Consider the following 16,624-nt stretch of genomic DNA (forward strand, 5'->3'; position numbering starts at 1 on the left):
ATAGTCCTGGACAAAGCCTTCTAACCATTTTAACAAATGTCAGAATAGTTATTTCTTAACACTGCTATCTGTGAAAGGTTGAAGTCACAAGTGTCCCTTCTCCAAGGAGTAGGATCTGTCTGAATCTGTCATCTAACCACGGGAGTTATGTGCCCCTGAGGCCACTGTAGATTTCAGGCAGGAGACTGAGCGTTCCTAATTCTGCCTTCTCCCAATACTGGTGGCATTCACCTGAGGCGAATAGATGGTGAGAAATGAGAAAACCAGGGAGAGGGGCTTCCGTTGGAAGTTCACATCACCTTCTGCTTTACCAGAAGAGTGCTCTTCCACTTTAAATTCTGTCTACAGGGTTAAGGGCAGTCAGTATCCCAGATAACATTTCCTTTCATTTTCCTTATTATCTTTTACAAGCACTGAGAGCTGACACTTTCTACACCCACTCAGCTTACTATCTACATTAACACAACTATTTTACAACGCTCTGGACTGGAAGTTTAAAATGCAGATAAATCTATTGTTCATTTTAGAAACTTTCTAAGAAAGCCATCAGCTCTTCAATAGAAAGCATCATGTGGCAGTTCTGGACACTCTGAGAACCCTGTTTTCAAAATCCTTGCTTGGCTGTGTCCACCAATCCTAAACTATGATATCATGACCTTATCCAACCCTAATCGATTCCTGTCCTGCCACCCTTCCCAAAGCTAAACTTTAAAGTCTCAATCCCACAACTTTGTCCTGTCACCTCTGAGCCACCATCACGGCTATGCCAGGGTAGTGTTCTTCCTTATTGTGGTACGAAGAAACTCAGTTGTGTCTTATCAACAGATAGTTTTGTTGATGTTTGGGGGAGCTAAATTTCATAGCGTAGAATAAAAAAGATTAGTCTGATTTATCTCCAATGGAAATGTCAAGGGGAGGTTGCAAGTACAACCCTTTTAAAACTGGATGTTGCCCTGGCTGGTGTGGCTCAGTGGATTGAGTGTGGGCCTGTGAACCAGAGAATCGCGGTTCGATTCCCGGTCAGGGCACATGCCTGGGTTGCAGGCCAGTTCCCAGCGAGGGGTCCACGAGAGGCAACCATACACTGATATTTCTCTCCCTCTCTCTTTCCCTTCCCCTCTAAAGATAAATAAATAAAATCTTTAAAAAAACCCTGGATGTTAAAGGAATGGGACTTGATATTCAGACCTAGAGAGAAAATTTCCTTCTTCTATCTTCGACTGCTAAGATTGGAGTCAAAGACTGGGGGTGGGGTTGGGGGAGGGGAGTTACTCTGTGCCTGAAACAACGAATTATCTCACTCGATCTTTGCAGGGAAAGCACTTTCATTATTCATTATTATTTTATTTATTTATTTTAGAGCGAGGGGAGGGGATGGAGAAAGAGAGGGAGAGAAACATTGATATAAGAGAGAAACATTGATCAGTTGACTCTCACCTGCCCACAACGGGGGACCTGGCCCCATAACCCAGGCATGTGCCCTGTGGGGAATCGAACCAGTGACCTTTCAATTTGTGGGATGATGTCCAACCAACTGGCCAGGGCAGGAAAGCACTTTCATTATCTCCATTTGACAAATGAGGAGACTGAGGCTTAGAAACATAAGGTTACTTGGTCAAGCTCACACAGCTAGTAAGTTCCATCAGAAAGCTTTGAGCCCCATATTCAGACTCCAGTGACTGCACATTCTTAATCGCTGCACTCACTGTACTTTTCATGAGAGTTCAACAATCCGTAAAAAAAGACAAATGTGTAAATGAGCATAATGTCACATGATGCTGGCTTTGGGAGAGGAATTCACAGAGTGCAAAGAGAGGAGAGAATGAATTTTTCCTAGGGGCAAGGAGGAAGGTTTCATAAAAGAGGTATGAAAAGAAAAAATTATTCTGAAGCCTATTAAAATAGAAAGAAGACCTTTATTCAGGACTATATAATAGGGACATTACAATAGGAGAGAGAGATTGCGCTCAACTCAAATACAGTAAGGGCAAGCTGGGACTTACAGCCATCAAGCCAAGTAAAGGGGTCAGTGGATGAACTATTACTAAGAAGGTAGGGTGGATTTTTGCTAAACTGACTTAATAGAATTTTTAAATTTTTTAAATTTATTTCTTTTTAGAGAGAGGGGAAGGGAGGGAGAGAGAAGGAGAGTGAAACATCAATGTGCGGTTGCCACACTCCCTACTGCGGGGATGGCCTGCAACCTAGGCACGTGCCCTGACTGGGAATCAAACCTGCAACGCTTTGGTTTGCAGACCCACGCTCAATCTGCTGAGCCACACCAGCCAGGGCCTTGGCTTAATAGGACTCTTGCTGAAGGCAGGCTAGGAGGGATTGATCATACGTCAAGGGGAGAGGATTCTCTCTAAACTAACATAAGACTTTTAGTAAAATTGGACTTGGCAAGAACAGACGCAGAAGCCCTGAGTTGAGGCCTAGATGAGAAAAGGGCTCAGAGGAACCTAACTAAAGTTTGGTCAAAGAGAGAGTCACTGTCAGAGGTGACATATGATTTATTTGAATAACAAGCAACAAGCGTGGCAAGCAGAAAAAGGATGGGAGAGAAATCTGAGATGGAGGGAGGGAGTGCTCACCTACCGCAGGGCTCTCAGGTAGAATTCTCTGCAATGACGGACACGTTCAATACCTGTGCCAGCTGATCCAGTAAACACGAACACCTGCGGAAATGTGGCTTTTGCAACTGGCAACTGGTTGTTTATAGAATTTAAATTTCCATAGCCATATGTTATCACTGTCCTGGCTTGGGCAGACCTATAGCGTCGGGTAACTGGGGTGTGAACTCGGGGAGGAAGATGCAGGAGGCAGCCTGGCAGAAGGGGCCCAAGCAACGGCTGCTACTTTCACCTTTGCCCTGAGCCCCCGTGCTGCCCAGTGCAGCCCAGTGCTGCCCAGCAGCAGTGACTCTGGCCTGTGGCCTCTCAGCTCCACTGAAAAAGAAAATGAAAGAAATTTGCTCTCTGAAGCTGGCTGCCTCTGTAACCACCCAGATTGTGCAGTTTTATCACTTACGAAGTCCAGATGGTTTCCATGTCCAGGTTGGACAAAGAGGAAGATTGGACAAGCAATGGGAAGGAGACTACCAATTAGCTGGAGATACCATTGGGCTTGTACGTGTTTTCAGGTCATGTGTGGTTTTTATAAACTTCCGGAGAAACAGGAGCTGGGGTGCCTCACGCAATCACATTTCTGAAATGCACTGGCAAACAAAGTCGCCAAGGAAACACTCTAGAGAGTCTTAATACTCTTTTAAAAAAGATTGTATTTATTTATTTTTAGAGAGAGGGGAAGGAACAGAGAGAAACATGGACGTGCAAGAGAAACGTTTGTACAGCTGCCAATCACATGCCCCCAACGGGGGTGGGGGGCCTGGCCCACGACCCAGGCAGGAGCCCTGACAGGGAATCAAACTGGCAACCTTTTGGTATGAGGTACTTTTGATTGGCGGTACGACACCCAAACCACTGAGCCACACCAGCCAGGGCAGGAATCTTAATATGTAAAGATGTTTGCAATGGTCCCTTCAAAAATTTGGAATGAATATCTTTGTTTTTAAAAATTACATTAAAAAAAAAAAAGCCCTGGCTGGTGTAGCTCAGTGGATTGAGTGTGGACCTGCGAACCAAACAACCGCGGTTCGATTCCCAGTCAGGGCACATGCCTGGGTTGCAGGCCAGTTCCCAGCAGGGGGCTCATGAAAGGCAACCATACATTGATGTTTCTCTCCTCTCCTTCCCTTCCTCTCTAAAGATAAATAAATAAAATCTTAAAAAATTACATTAAACAAACAAACAAACAAACAAGATCCCCCAAACATCCCACCCATGTTTTTAAGACTGTTGCCTGAAGAGAAAAAATTGTTGAAAATTAGCTGATTCAAAACTAATTGATTCAAAATCAATTCCATGGGAATTACTTTGTAACTCTGTAAACTGTACCTAATTGCTAGACAACCAACTATTTTTCTCTGAGGTGATAGAGGTTTGATTGTTACCCTCTTTTCTTTAAGGAAGAAACCAATTTGCCTCTATTTGCAATTCTTCGCAGTCAGCTGCTTGTTTTGAAGTAGCTGAACCTTCTATCTAATTCCCTCATTGAATCACTTAAGTCTCTAACACATGCTCATTGTTGTATCTGTCTGAGTCATGGATTTACCTTTTTAAAAGATTCTCTTAACATTTATTTCCTTTTTTAAATATTTTACTTATTTATTTTTAGGCAGAGGGGAAGGGAAGAAGAAAGAGAGGCAGAGAAATAATGTGTGGTCGCCTCTCGTGTGCCTCCTCCTGGGGACCTGGCTGGCACCCCCGGGTATGTGCCTTGACTGGGAATTGAACCCGTGACCCTTTGGTTCGCAGGCCAGCACTCAGTCCACTGAACCATACCAGCCAAGGCCTGGGTCCTTTCTACGGAACTTGTTTCCAAGAGCCTGATCCACACTCGGAAACGGATGCCCTGACCACAACATGAGCAGCATCGTTCAGGAAAAGCTGTTTTCCCCAGCAGGCAAAGGGAAGATGAAAAAGGACAAGGTCAAAACGGAAGCCTGGGAGCTCCATTGCTAGTGGCCCAGCAGCTCTATTTTCCGGGGGCGCTCTCAGACCCATCGGATACGGGTCAAAATGGGTCAAAACGAAGAACTCAAAGGCGGCGCTGGGCAGCAACGTCTGTTTCTGTCTCCCCACGAACAGAACTAAGTGTGTGAAGGAAGGAAGAAGCGTGCTCTACGAACCCACCGCAAGGCCTTCGTGAAGCCACACTTGTTTCTGAGCCTCACTCTTCTCATCTGAAAATAAGAGAAATACCAGGGTGTTTCTAAGATCCCTTCTGATTTAACAAGACTCCTGATTTGTGATTATACACAGGTCTACAACGTTCCGTCATACATTGCAGACTTAAAAGCAAAAATAGTAATTTAGAAAAATCTAACTAAGCATCTTTGCCTCACTTCCACTCCCTCCCCCACCCCCCCCACCCCCGTGCATATTTTGTACCAGGAAGGGCTTCTAGGAGGGACCTTGCTTCAGAGGAGCAGCAGCAGGGGGCGCTCAAGAGTCCCAAACTGAGAAATAGAGACTGTGTGTCAACTGTGGAGCAAACAACCTTCTGAGGATTTTGTTATCCTGTTAGTATTTATTTGGTCAGGTGGGTGCCTAAGGAACAGAAAGACCGTGAAAACAAGAGTTTCAAACCTGGGTGTTTTGTTTTTTCCCCCCACACTCTTGCCTCTGAGTTGAAGCTCAGAGGAGGGGACACAGTCCACATTTTTCAAGGACCAGAAGGACATGCCCGCCAACACATTGCTTAAACCTTTCACATTCGGGTTCAGAAAGGCCCTGTGATTGCCAGGTGGAGTGCCAGCTAGAGCTTTCTGTTTTGCCTGGCTCAAGTCACGAATGCTCTCTGGTTTCCTGGCTGTCCCTGTCCGGCCCTGGAGGGAATGCCTGATGGGGGCTCAGGCCTGCTTTGCATTGCACTACGGCTTTGGCAGCTTTACTGTGCACCCTGTGTTTGTCCCTGTCATCACCCCTGAAGGCCAGTGGTGCCAGACTCTGGCCTATTAGCTCCCAGTGCAGCCAGTCCTTTCATAAATAATCGGTTGTCAGGGATTTTAATGGAAACCGTAAATCTTTGCCCCTCCCTTCCGCATCCTCTCCTTCATTTCCATCACAATATCACTCCAGAGGGACCAGAGACCACAAAGCAAGAGCTTGGCAGGGCAGATTGGTAGGACACTAGGGAAAGAGAAAGGTGGGGAGGGGGAGGAGAACAGAGCTGGGACAGTTGGTCTTAGGGAAGCATCTGCTGGGTGGCCAGTTGATGACAGTCAACTGGGCCCCCGGGCCCTGGAGAGGGGGAAGGGCAAGGTAGCCTGGGGCCACCTGGAGGAAAAGGGAAGAGGAAAGAAGACAGGATGGTAGCGGCTTCTGGAAGGGCAGCAGATGGGCCACTGATTCCATCTCCTGCCCCACAGGCTGAACCTTTCTGTGTCTTCCTGGGGCCAAGCCATGCCTTTGCCTCTAGCCTCCTGCCTGGGCAGATCAGCTGGTAAAGGGGCAGCGTTGGGTATAGGGAGGAAAATTTTCCCTCTACCAATTTAGGTCCCCCCAAATTAAGTTTATTTATATGCATATGAGAGCACTTAGTAACTCCCCAAGTAGCTAGGGCTGAAGGTTTACACATCAGCTTAATAAGGGTCGTGGTGGTGGTGTAGGGCTTGGAAGCGAGGAAGGCTCCAGTGAGACTTGTTTACACTGAGTTTTTCGGAACATCCAGGCTCCAGTGAGACTTGTTTACACAGAGTTTTTCGGAACGTCCATGTGTTGAGTCTGACTGGAGATCTCTCTGGAGATGGGGGTTGTGGGAGTTGACTCTTAAATAAGGGAAGTTCAGATAAGGTTTCTTTCTGTGTCTACTGTAGCTCAAATGTTTTCATTTCAAAGTAAAAACTATTCTGGAGGATTGTTTTAGTCCCTTCATCTGCAATTTCACTGGTGTCCTATCACAGCACAGCCTGACGCCCTGGGCACACTCGCGGGACACAATATCCCCCACGAATGTGGTAAAAGTTTACACCTTCTAGGAAATCTTCCTGGACCAGCTCATCAGAGACGTGAATCTTGCCTTTTTTCCATGAGTCCTTTAGACTGGAGATGCCCCGAGAAAGGCCTGTTTCTCTTCCTTGGGTGTCTCCCCTCAACTGCCGGAAAAGCTTTCTATCCTCAAAAGAAAGTAATGATCTGTAGTCTTATGTAAATCTTATTCTTTGGGAATAAATAATTCTTTTTCACAGTAGGGGCTACATTTCACTGGCATCAAAAGAAGCATCTGGAAAATTCTCGAGAAGGAAGAGGGTTGGATACAAGCAAAGAGAATCCTGGGCTCGGTCCTAAGTGTGTTTCTAAAATCACTATGGTTTGGGAATTTAAAGTCAATTTTTTTGTGTGCTCTTTCACCAACCCTGAGATAACCTAGGCGGGAACAACTCTACTGGCTGCCAATCCTTGGCAGGTAGGAAGCTGGGCTTAGACAGGTGTGGGTGAAAAAGAGGCCACATGCTAAACCTGACAAGCTCAGAGGAGGCCTACATGGTGGCCATACAAACTCAGAGACCCAAAGTGGCCACATGGAATGGTCTGAAATGAAAACTTTCTAATTAAAAATGAGTCATGGCACGTAGTCAGGTCCTAGTCCCCGTTTCTTCCCTGACAAAGGTCAATCTTTACCTTAATGGAGCCTGTCTATTGTCTTGCAGCATACCTTTGGAACCTCAGGGTCATTTCCTTTTCCCAGGAGCCTCAGGGCACAAACGCTCACAGGGCAGAGACACAACCCCCCCATGGTTGTTATCTTGTTAACTGTTGTATACCCACCCCTGTAAAGGAAGTATGTGTCTATTCGTTTCACTTTTTATCCAGTTCGAGATTTGCCCCCTTTGCTTCCTCCTTCCTCCCTAATCTATCACCCTTATAGTTTCCCTCTGATTCTGATGTACAAAATGAGCGGTAAAACTGCCCTTTTCCGAAGCATGTTCTCAATCCGTGGTGAGATCTGCTTCCTGACAATTGTCGTCAGTCTGGCCCAAATAAACTCATTAAGATTTTCCACAGGGTTGGACGTTTCTTACGTTGACACAGGTAGAAAGCGAAGGAAACTACAATTATTTGAATCCAGTCACTACTCTGATTCCACACCTGCCTGAGAACAGTCAACATATTGCCGTGAGAAGACAAGACCTCCTAGGCTGGGGCGGCCCTCTGTTACTGGCTAGGTCAGTTGAGGAGCCACGACCTTAACACTCTGTTGGGAGTGGTCATGAATTGAAAAAGCTGAGCGGTTCATTATAAGTTTGCGATACCCATTTTACAGTTAAAGAAGCTAATGGTCAGAGAAATCACATTAACTGCCCGAGGTTACACAGGTAATAATATGCCTGAGATTTTGACGTGGGTCCCCATCCAACGCTCTCTGCCTAGCGCTTCTTGCTCCCCGAGGGTCTAAGTACAGCGCAACCCCGCGGAGCTGGAGCTCGGGAACCAGACGGTTTGGATCCGCGCCTGCGTACGACTCCCCGATGGCGAGCATAGCGGTGGACCGCACTGGGAAGGTCAGAACCCGCGGAGGGCGAGCGGTAGACTTAGCCCCGCGCTCCGGAAGCGCCACCCAGCGTCCTCCGCGTCTCCCGTGACAACCTCCCAAGCTTCCCTCTCAAAGCACAGGGGCAGTTAATTGGCTGCGGGAGGGGGGCCTGGCAGCCCACCTCAAGGGCCAATGGAAGACCTGGAAAGCCCTATATGCAAATATGAGGCCCGGGAGGACCCTAAGGTAGATAGAGCGCGGGTCGGGGTTAGGGGTTGTTCGGCAGCCAATGGGAGCGTGTCTCAACCCTTCGAGGAGGGGGTCCGCCAAGTGTGCTGGCGAGCGACCGGGGCCCGCAGAGCCGGGGCGACACGGGGGAGTAAGAGTCGTGGGTAAGAGCCCCCCAAAGCCAGGTGTTGGCCCCAGATCGCGGCTTCCTAGTGCCTCCCCACCGAAAACCTGGTTCTACACGCCCCCGGTGTCCCCCACCGGGCCCAGTTCCCCAGGGCTATTCTTCTGCCTTCCCTGGTAGCGTTCCACTCCAGGGAGCCAAAGCCACTCACCCTTACGTCCCCAGCTTCCCCTGGGCTCCTTAGCCTATCTCTTCTCAGCCGGTCTCAGTAGCGCTGGCCCACTTTCCCACCCTGTACTGGAGCTTACTGCCAAAATACCCTCACTCTCTTTTCTCAACCTCAAGACTACATGCCAGGACCTTGCCCGCACACCGGCCCTGCTTTTCCAGCTCATACGCCCTCCTGTCCTCACGTATCTCCGGGGGAACCCTCTCTTTCTGCCCACACTCGATTTCCCAAACCAGTGCCGCCCAGGGAGCTGTCCCTTAGATACCAGAGATCTCCGGGATTCGCACACTCTCTCCGTCTGCTCTGTCCCCATCGTTATGCCCTTCCCTTGATCACCTTTCTTCCTTTTTCTGGAGACACCTTCCGGAAAGACACTTGAGTTTTTCACGGCCAGCATAGCCCTCTGCAAGTTCCCCCAGCCCTTTCCCCCTCTTTTTCTCTCACTGCCAGTTGTTATTTCTCACCCTGCTGAAGGAACGTTCGTTGAGGCTTGAGGAAAGTTCTCTGTGGGGATGTGAATCCTAGGGAAAGTGTAACATATACGGGGGGCCGGGTGGGGGTGAGGAGGAAGGGAGCAGGCACTTCCGTGTTATTTAATACATATACCAGTCCCACCATTATATTTTCATTTTACAATATAGCCCTTATTTTTGAACCAAGCGCTGCTTTAAGGAATGTTTAATTATGTAATCTTTAAAACACTGAATATTACCCTCATTTTACTTATGAGGAAACTGAGGGACAAGAGCCCCAGTTCCTCACCCACGGTCACCCTTCCAGTATGTGCCGGAGCTAGGATAGATCCAGATTCACCTGTGCTAGGGATCCACTGAGTGTTGCGGAGAAAACGGCTGGGCATGAGCTTGCTCTGGAAATTGCATCTTCCAGGCTTGTGGAATTCCTCCGTTTCTGGCAGAGTAAAAGATGGCATTTGATTCAGCAGGATTCTCTTTGTTTTCAGCGAACGTGGCCAGTCATTCTCAGAACTTTCATTTTTTATTTTTTACAGATTTTATTTATTTATTTTTAGAGAGAGGGGAAGGGAGGAAGAGAGAGAAACATCAATGTGTGGTTGCCTCTCTTGCCCCCTCGCCCCACTCCCCGACACTGGGGACCTGGCCCATGACCCAGGCATGTGCCCCAACTGGGAATCAAACTGGCCACCTTTGGGTTCGCAGAATGGCGCTCAGTCCACTGAGTCACACCAGCCAGGGCTCAACACTTTTTAAAAAAATTAATTAATTTATTTTAAACTTATAATTGACATACACTATTATGCTAGTTTCAGTTGTGCAACATAGAGATTCACCATTTATATACCTTAGGAAGTGACTGCTGTGGTAAGTCTAGTGCCCATCTGCCACCACACAAAGTTATTATGATATTATTATTATTAATTTTTTCAAGATTTTATTTGCCCATTTTTAGAGAGAGGGGAAAGGAGGGAGAAAGAGAGGAAGAGAAAAATCAGTGTGTGGTTGTTCCCTGCGCAACTCCCACTGGGGACCTGGCCTGCCAGGCATGTGCCCGGACTGGGAATTGAACGGGCCACCCTTAATTTCGTAGGCCATCACTCCATCCACTGAGCCACACCAGTCAGGGCTATTACAATATTACTGAGTATAGTTTCTATGCTATACATTACTCTCAGCACTTCTTACTGGCAAAGCCCTTGAGCAACTGGGTGACCCCATCCCTTCCTTTTTAGCACAGTTTGCTACTGACTCCTTCAAGCCCTGCTGAAATGAGAAGGCTGGCCAGAGTAGAAGCCGAAACCATAAAAGGCATCCTATCTGATCCTGCCGGCATCAAAACTCAAAACAGCTTTTAGATAAGAAGGTTTTAATCTTCTCGGTGATCCTGTAATCACTGAGAAGATGGAGAATGGGGGAGGAGATCATTACAGTAACCCCCCTTCTCTCCAGGGGATTTGTCCCAAGATCCCCCAGTGGATGCCTGAAACCACAGATAGTACCAAACCCTTGTGAACTGTGTGTTTTCCTCTACAAACAACTCTGACAAAGTTGAATTTTCAAACTAGGCACAGTAAGAGACAAACAACAATAACTGATAATAGAAAGATTTTAACAATAAACTGTAACAAAAGTTATATGAATGTGGTCACTCAAAATATCTGATTGTACGGTACTCACCGTTCGTGTGATGAGGTGATTTGATAGAATGCCTATGTGGTGAGACCAAATGAGGTCGACGAGGTAGGCATTGTGATGTAGTGTGAGGTTACTACTAGCTTTTTGACGAAACCTAGAAAGTGGAACATTGAGCAATGACGATGTGGATGGTTGAGGGTCAGGAGCAGATGATGTCGATGGCTGGGGAAATTTAGTATTTTCAGACCTCAGTTGACCGTGGAAAGCAAAACGACGAATAATGGGGGGACCTCTGTATTGGGCTTCTTGGGATACACCGTGTCAAAGAGGCAAATCTGAAAGCAAGTCTGTAAGCAGACCTCTTCCCTCCACCTCTTGCCCCCACCCTGATCCCCTTCAGCCTTTTCAAAGAGCTGATCCCCAAAAGCCCGCAGAGGGGCGCTTCTCGTAGGGGAATGAGATCAAAAGATAAAAACGGGGGGGTGGTGGAGGGAAAACTTGTTTGGGGGAAGAGAAAGAAGTCACAGGCAGACCCAGTGGGAGAGTTCTTCAGTTCTCTATTTATTTCTGCAGACGGGAAGAAAAGTTTAGGCTGTGAAGGTCAGGATGAAAAGACTTGGCTAAAACTTGAAACATGTTCCCCTATTGTTCTTAATCAGATGGTTCTTCCCTCCCGCTCACGGGACACTATTAATTCAGTCTTGCAAAAGGAAGCACTAAACGTTTTTTACCCTTTGGCACCACCTCCATGGGCACAAAGAGTAGTCAACAGGTATAGCCCGGAGTGTGTTTGCATGGAGCCATCCCAGCGCTCATTTCCTCCCCCTGGTGGCCAGTGAAGGTAATTTTCAGGCTTCGGTTGGCAGCCTCTGGCTTGGAAGATCCCAAGATCAAATCCCTTTCTAGAATGCAAGAAAACATGAGGAGTTTTTCACTGTATTAACTATCCTGTTTGAAAAGATGAACTGAATGTGCCTTGTGTCATTAATAAGATGGTATTTACCATGTTTGCTACATTGGCATCCTAACTTAGTCTTCTTTTTTAAACTCCCCAAATTATTTGGTCCATGTTGCCTGCCTACTAATCCAGCATAATAGAACGATATGTAGAGGGTCACAAAGCTGCGGTTTCATTTCTGGCTCCACTGACTTGCTTTCTGGCTTTTTGTAAGTCAAATCCTCCTCTAAAAATTAAACAGGTTGAATTAGACAGTCTCCAAGGTCCCTCCCAGCTGTACTATTCAGGAACTTTATAAGAGCTTAGAATATGTTCTAGCTACACCCTAAGAGCCCTGGTACACTGTTGATGTTGGTAAAAGGAAAGAAGTGGAGTGAAAAATAAAGACAAAGTAGAAACGATAGAGCTGCTTCCAAGTTATGGTGAGTCTGGGAGACCCAAGCCACTAATGGAGGAGGAAATTTAGAAGTGGTTGGCCTTCAGGAAAATGATGTGGTACTGACTGGTTCCGAATGAATGAAAGTCACCAAGACAGCTTCAGACAGCCAGGACATCAGCTGCTTCACTCAATGGTTGTACGATTTATGGGTGATGAACAGAGAGGGAAAGGCAGTGGCGGATGGAGCATGGAGGGAGAAAAGGCTGTGGGGTCAGACAGGCCTGGGTTCTAATCCCAGCTCTGCCTCTAACTTTACTGTCTCTGTGGCTTAGTCTTCTCTCTTCTCATCTGTAATAGGTTGAAAATAATATCTATGATATGATATTATGAGGATGAGACAGTAAGCATATAAATGCTTTCCTATAATGCTTATTATTTTGTAAGTAGGTTGAAAATAGTAGCTACTGTTACAAATAAATGGAACTTAAGTGTTTTATGGGCCCGCTATATGAGAGGACCCAAGGTCCATAATTATTTTATTTTATTTTTTTTATCCTCACCTGAGGATTTATTTTTTCATTGCTTTTAGAGAGAGAAGATGGGAAAGAGGAAGCAAGAGAAAGAAACACTGGTGTGAGAAATATCAATTGGTTGCCTCCCGAATGCGCCTGGACCTGGAACACACACCTGGATCCAGGATTGAACCCACAACCTAGGCATGTGCCCTGACTGGGAACTGACTCTTCAGCCTTTTGGTTACAGGACAATGCTCCAACCAACTGGGCCATAGTGACCAGGGTGGTCCACAATTTTTTAAAATGTTATTTTTTAAAGATTTTATTTATCTTTAGAGGGGAAGGAAAGGAGAGAGGGAGAGAAATATCAATGTGTGGTTGCCTCTCGTGCATCCCCTGCTGGGAACTGGCCTGCAACCCAGGCATGTGCCCTTACTGGGAATCGAACTGCAATCCTTTGGTTCACAGGCCCGCGCTCAATCCACTGAGCTACACCAGCCAGGGCTTAAAAATGTTATTTACTGCTAAATGTTATTTAGCAGCACTGCTATTACCTAGATGAGGAAAATGAACCTTAGAAAGGCAAGATTAGTTCACGTATTCATTTATTCCTCCAGTTCATTCATTCGAGAAGCCCAAGGACCGCTGCTAGGTGTCTGACACTGTGGCAGGAGCTGAGAACTCCCATCAGGGAGTTCAGTCCAGGACCTCACAGCCGGTGATAGATAGTGTTTAGTGAGCACCTACTATGTGCCAGGCACTGTTCTAAGCATCTTTTATTGACCCAAATGAATTAACTCATTTAATTTCCGTAACTGCGATGAAGCATTGGACAGAGGAAGAAACTAAGGCGGAGGGAAGTGAAGTAGCCTGAGGTCACACAACTAGGAAGTGGAATAGCTGGGGCCATAAATCCAGGCAGAATGTGATTTCTTAGCCACTTCACTACAGCTACTTTTTAGCACATGATTTATTTTTATTGTATATATTTTTACTTTTTATTTATTTTTTCATATATTTTTTAAAGATTTTATTTATTTATCTTTAGAGGGGAAGGGAAGGAGAGAGGGGGAGAAATATCAATGTGTGGTTGCCTCTCGTGAGTCCCCTGCTGGGAACTGGCCTGCAACCCAGGCATGTGCCCTGACTGAGAATTGAACTGCGATCGTGTGGTTCGCAGGCCCGCACTCAATCCACTGAGCTACACCAGCCAGGGCTATTGTATATATTAAAAGATTTTACTTATTTTTACAGAGAGGGGAAGAGAGGGAAAAAGAGAGGGAGAGAAACTTCAATGTGTGGTTGCCTCTGGTGTGCCTCCCCCCTGAACAGGAACATGGTGTGCCCTGGCTGGGAATCAAACCAGTGACCCTTTGGTTCACAGGCTGGTGTTCAATCCACTGAGCCACGCCAGCCAGGGCTAGCACGTGATTTAAAGTCATATCTCTAACTGCAGAGGCCCTTACACTGGGATGTATGTATATCTCAGGATGCCGGTAGCAACCCCTTCATTCTTCGCATCTTCTTTAGGCCTTGTCCTTTGAATCTGTGGCCTTGCGTCCTTTGATTCCTCAAGGCTAAAGATTCCTTTTGACCTAATCTGGAAGGCAGGAGAGGAGCTGGGAAGGCCCAGGCTAGCAGGGAGTGACTGGTCGCTGAGGCTGGGGAAGAAGATCTGGTAGAGGCTAGTAAGGTCCACATCTGAGAAGACTGCGAGGGTGTGGCTTCGGCCAGGTCAGATAGAATTCCTGGTCTGAAAAACGGGGGTGTTAAAATGCTCTTGGTCCAGCCCTGGGGGAAGCAGGTTTGGTTCTGACTCCTTGCTGCTTGGAGGCCAGGTCCCTCTGGGTGTGTCTCCAGGGCCGGGTGAGCCGCCTGCACGAGAGAAGTGGCCTGAGCGTACAAACGTGTCTCCTCCCTCTCAATGCTACTGCGAGGAAGACAATGACTGGGCTTCCGTATCAGAGAGACCGCAGGGAATCTTAGGGACTGGGGTGAACTGGGAAAATGTCCAAAAAGGAAGCCATTCTTTAGCTCTGTTTTTTGCTGACATAAGACCGTAGGGACCCATTTTCCTGAAAGACATGGAAATCTGGATTTCTATGGAAAAAATCCACATTTTCTGGTTACCGGTAAATACTATTTAATAGCTATAACAAGAACGGCACACTGTTATTGGCGGAGTAAATGTTTCTGCAGACTGCACTCAGGATGCAAACCCCAGTAGGCAGCGTTTCTGCAAGACACTCTCCGGAGACTTTGGAGAGAAGCTGGCAGAATTTAGCCTCTGGCATGAAGCAGGAAGGAGAGACTGGGGGCAGAGAAACCAGGGGACCAAAGACAGAGTGAAAACGGTCACATGTGGCAATGACCATTGTCTGCCTTCTTGTACCTGTCTCAGGAGCCATCACGGTGGCTCAGGGAAAGGTGGGCAAGAATGCTGTAGTGAACCGGTTCCTTTAAAAGTACTTGGCTCACTTTCTTGCTGTATGTGCCCGAGGCTCTCTCTTGTAGGAGTTAGCTATTTGTTGTTCTCCTCTTTGGGGCAGACAAATATAAGCAGCCATGACTTGTTCTTACTACTTGAGCAAGAATTTGCAAAAGGGCAAAGACAACGCATGATTCCGGAGGCCAAACTCAGGGTCTGTTTTCTCTCCTCAGGTTACCATTAACCTTTAGGTCCACGGGGCCACTCCTCCCCAAGGGCTGGGTAAACAGGCGTCGCCGTGGAGGGCCAGGGTTGTGGACCTGGCTGTTTACCTGGAAGGAAGGGAGCAGCTTGAGGCGAAAATTTCAGGTGCTGTAGCCCTCTTGGACGTTGCCAAGAATGTGCCTATTCACTGGGAAAAACCGACTCTCAAGGCCTGGGTTCTGTCGGTTAGCTGCACCCTGCACAACCCTTTCTCCCCGCCCAGACCATAAAGGGTCTTGGGTGTGAGCGGCAGCCCTCTTCAGCAAGAGAGAGGAACAACGGCAAACCTTGGCCGACTTAATAATTCTGCCTCCCTCTTACGGGAAGGGGGGGGGGTGCTGTGAGCATTCAAGAGATATGGCAAGTCTTTGAAAAGCTCACATAAAGGTTTATTATTAAATTATTCACAGGTTACAGCCCCCCCCCCCGAATTTTGGTTTGGAAAAGGGGCAGAGAGAGGTGGAAAGGTGTGGTGATGTCAGAAACATAGCTGTAAGGGATAAAAAAGTGTCTAGAATTAGCAGGTTTGGGGAGAGAGGGGTGGGGACTCCCAGGAGACAGTGTGACTCTGGGGAGCCCGTGGCTACTGCGCGCTGCTGGTTGTGGCCCAAAGTGGTGGAATCCCTCTGGAAACAACATGGAGATATAAAGAGATAAATGCATACTATTCATAAGTGACATGATTTTCATAGTCCTTAACCTGGTAATCCTGGTTCTGGATATACATCTTAAGAAAATAATCCTTAAAAAGTAAAAGGACTTCTCTACACGAAAGTGTGCATTTCAGAGCTATTTCTGTAACAATAAAATCGGAGGCAATTTACACTGCCAACCATGGGACAACTGTTGATTAAATTCAGACAGGTCCCTTCAGCGGGGTATTATTAACAACCACAAAAGACTAGAAATATATACTTGGCCACAGCCCAAAAGATGTTTAGGATATGATATTAGGTGGACAAAAAGCAGATTCAAAACTCATCATATATTATCGTCACAATTATATAAGAATAATTATGCTTAGAAATTAGGAATAAAAGAGAATACCCAAGAGGGCCAAAGGTGCCGTGTGAGGGTAGGAAGGCTAAAGTGATTCCTCTCCCTACCCTATCCTAAACTTTCTTTAATGTTACCGTATTTCAAGAATGGTAATCATAAATTATAATAAAGATATTAATGTCTTTTCAAAAAGCCAAGGAGTTCGTGAGGGAAGAACAGATAGTCAATGGCAGGCAGGCATGAAACGGTGTATGGAGCTCGGCAGGGTTTAGGAGGCAAGGCGAGGCAGGGA

The sequence above is a fragment of the Sturnira hondurensis genome, unplaced genomic scaffold (genome assembly GCF_014824575.4).
Source record: "Sturnira hondurensis isolate 20B ecotype Veracruz unplaced genomic scaffold, ASM1482457v3 Scaffold0021632, whole genome shotgun sequence".
Taxonomy (NCBI): domain Eukaryota; kingdom Metazoa; phylum Chordata; class Mammalia; order Chiroptera; family Phyllostomidae; genus Sturnira; species Sturnira hondurensis.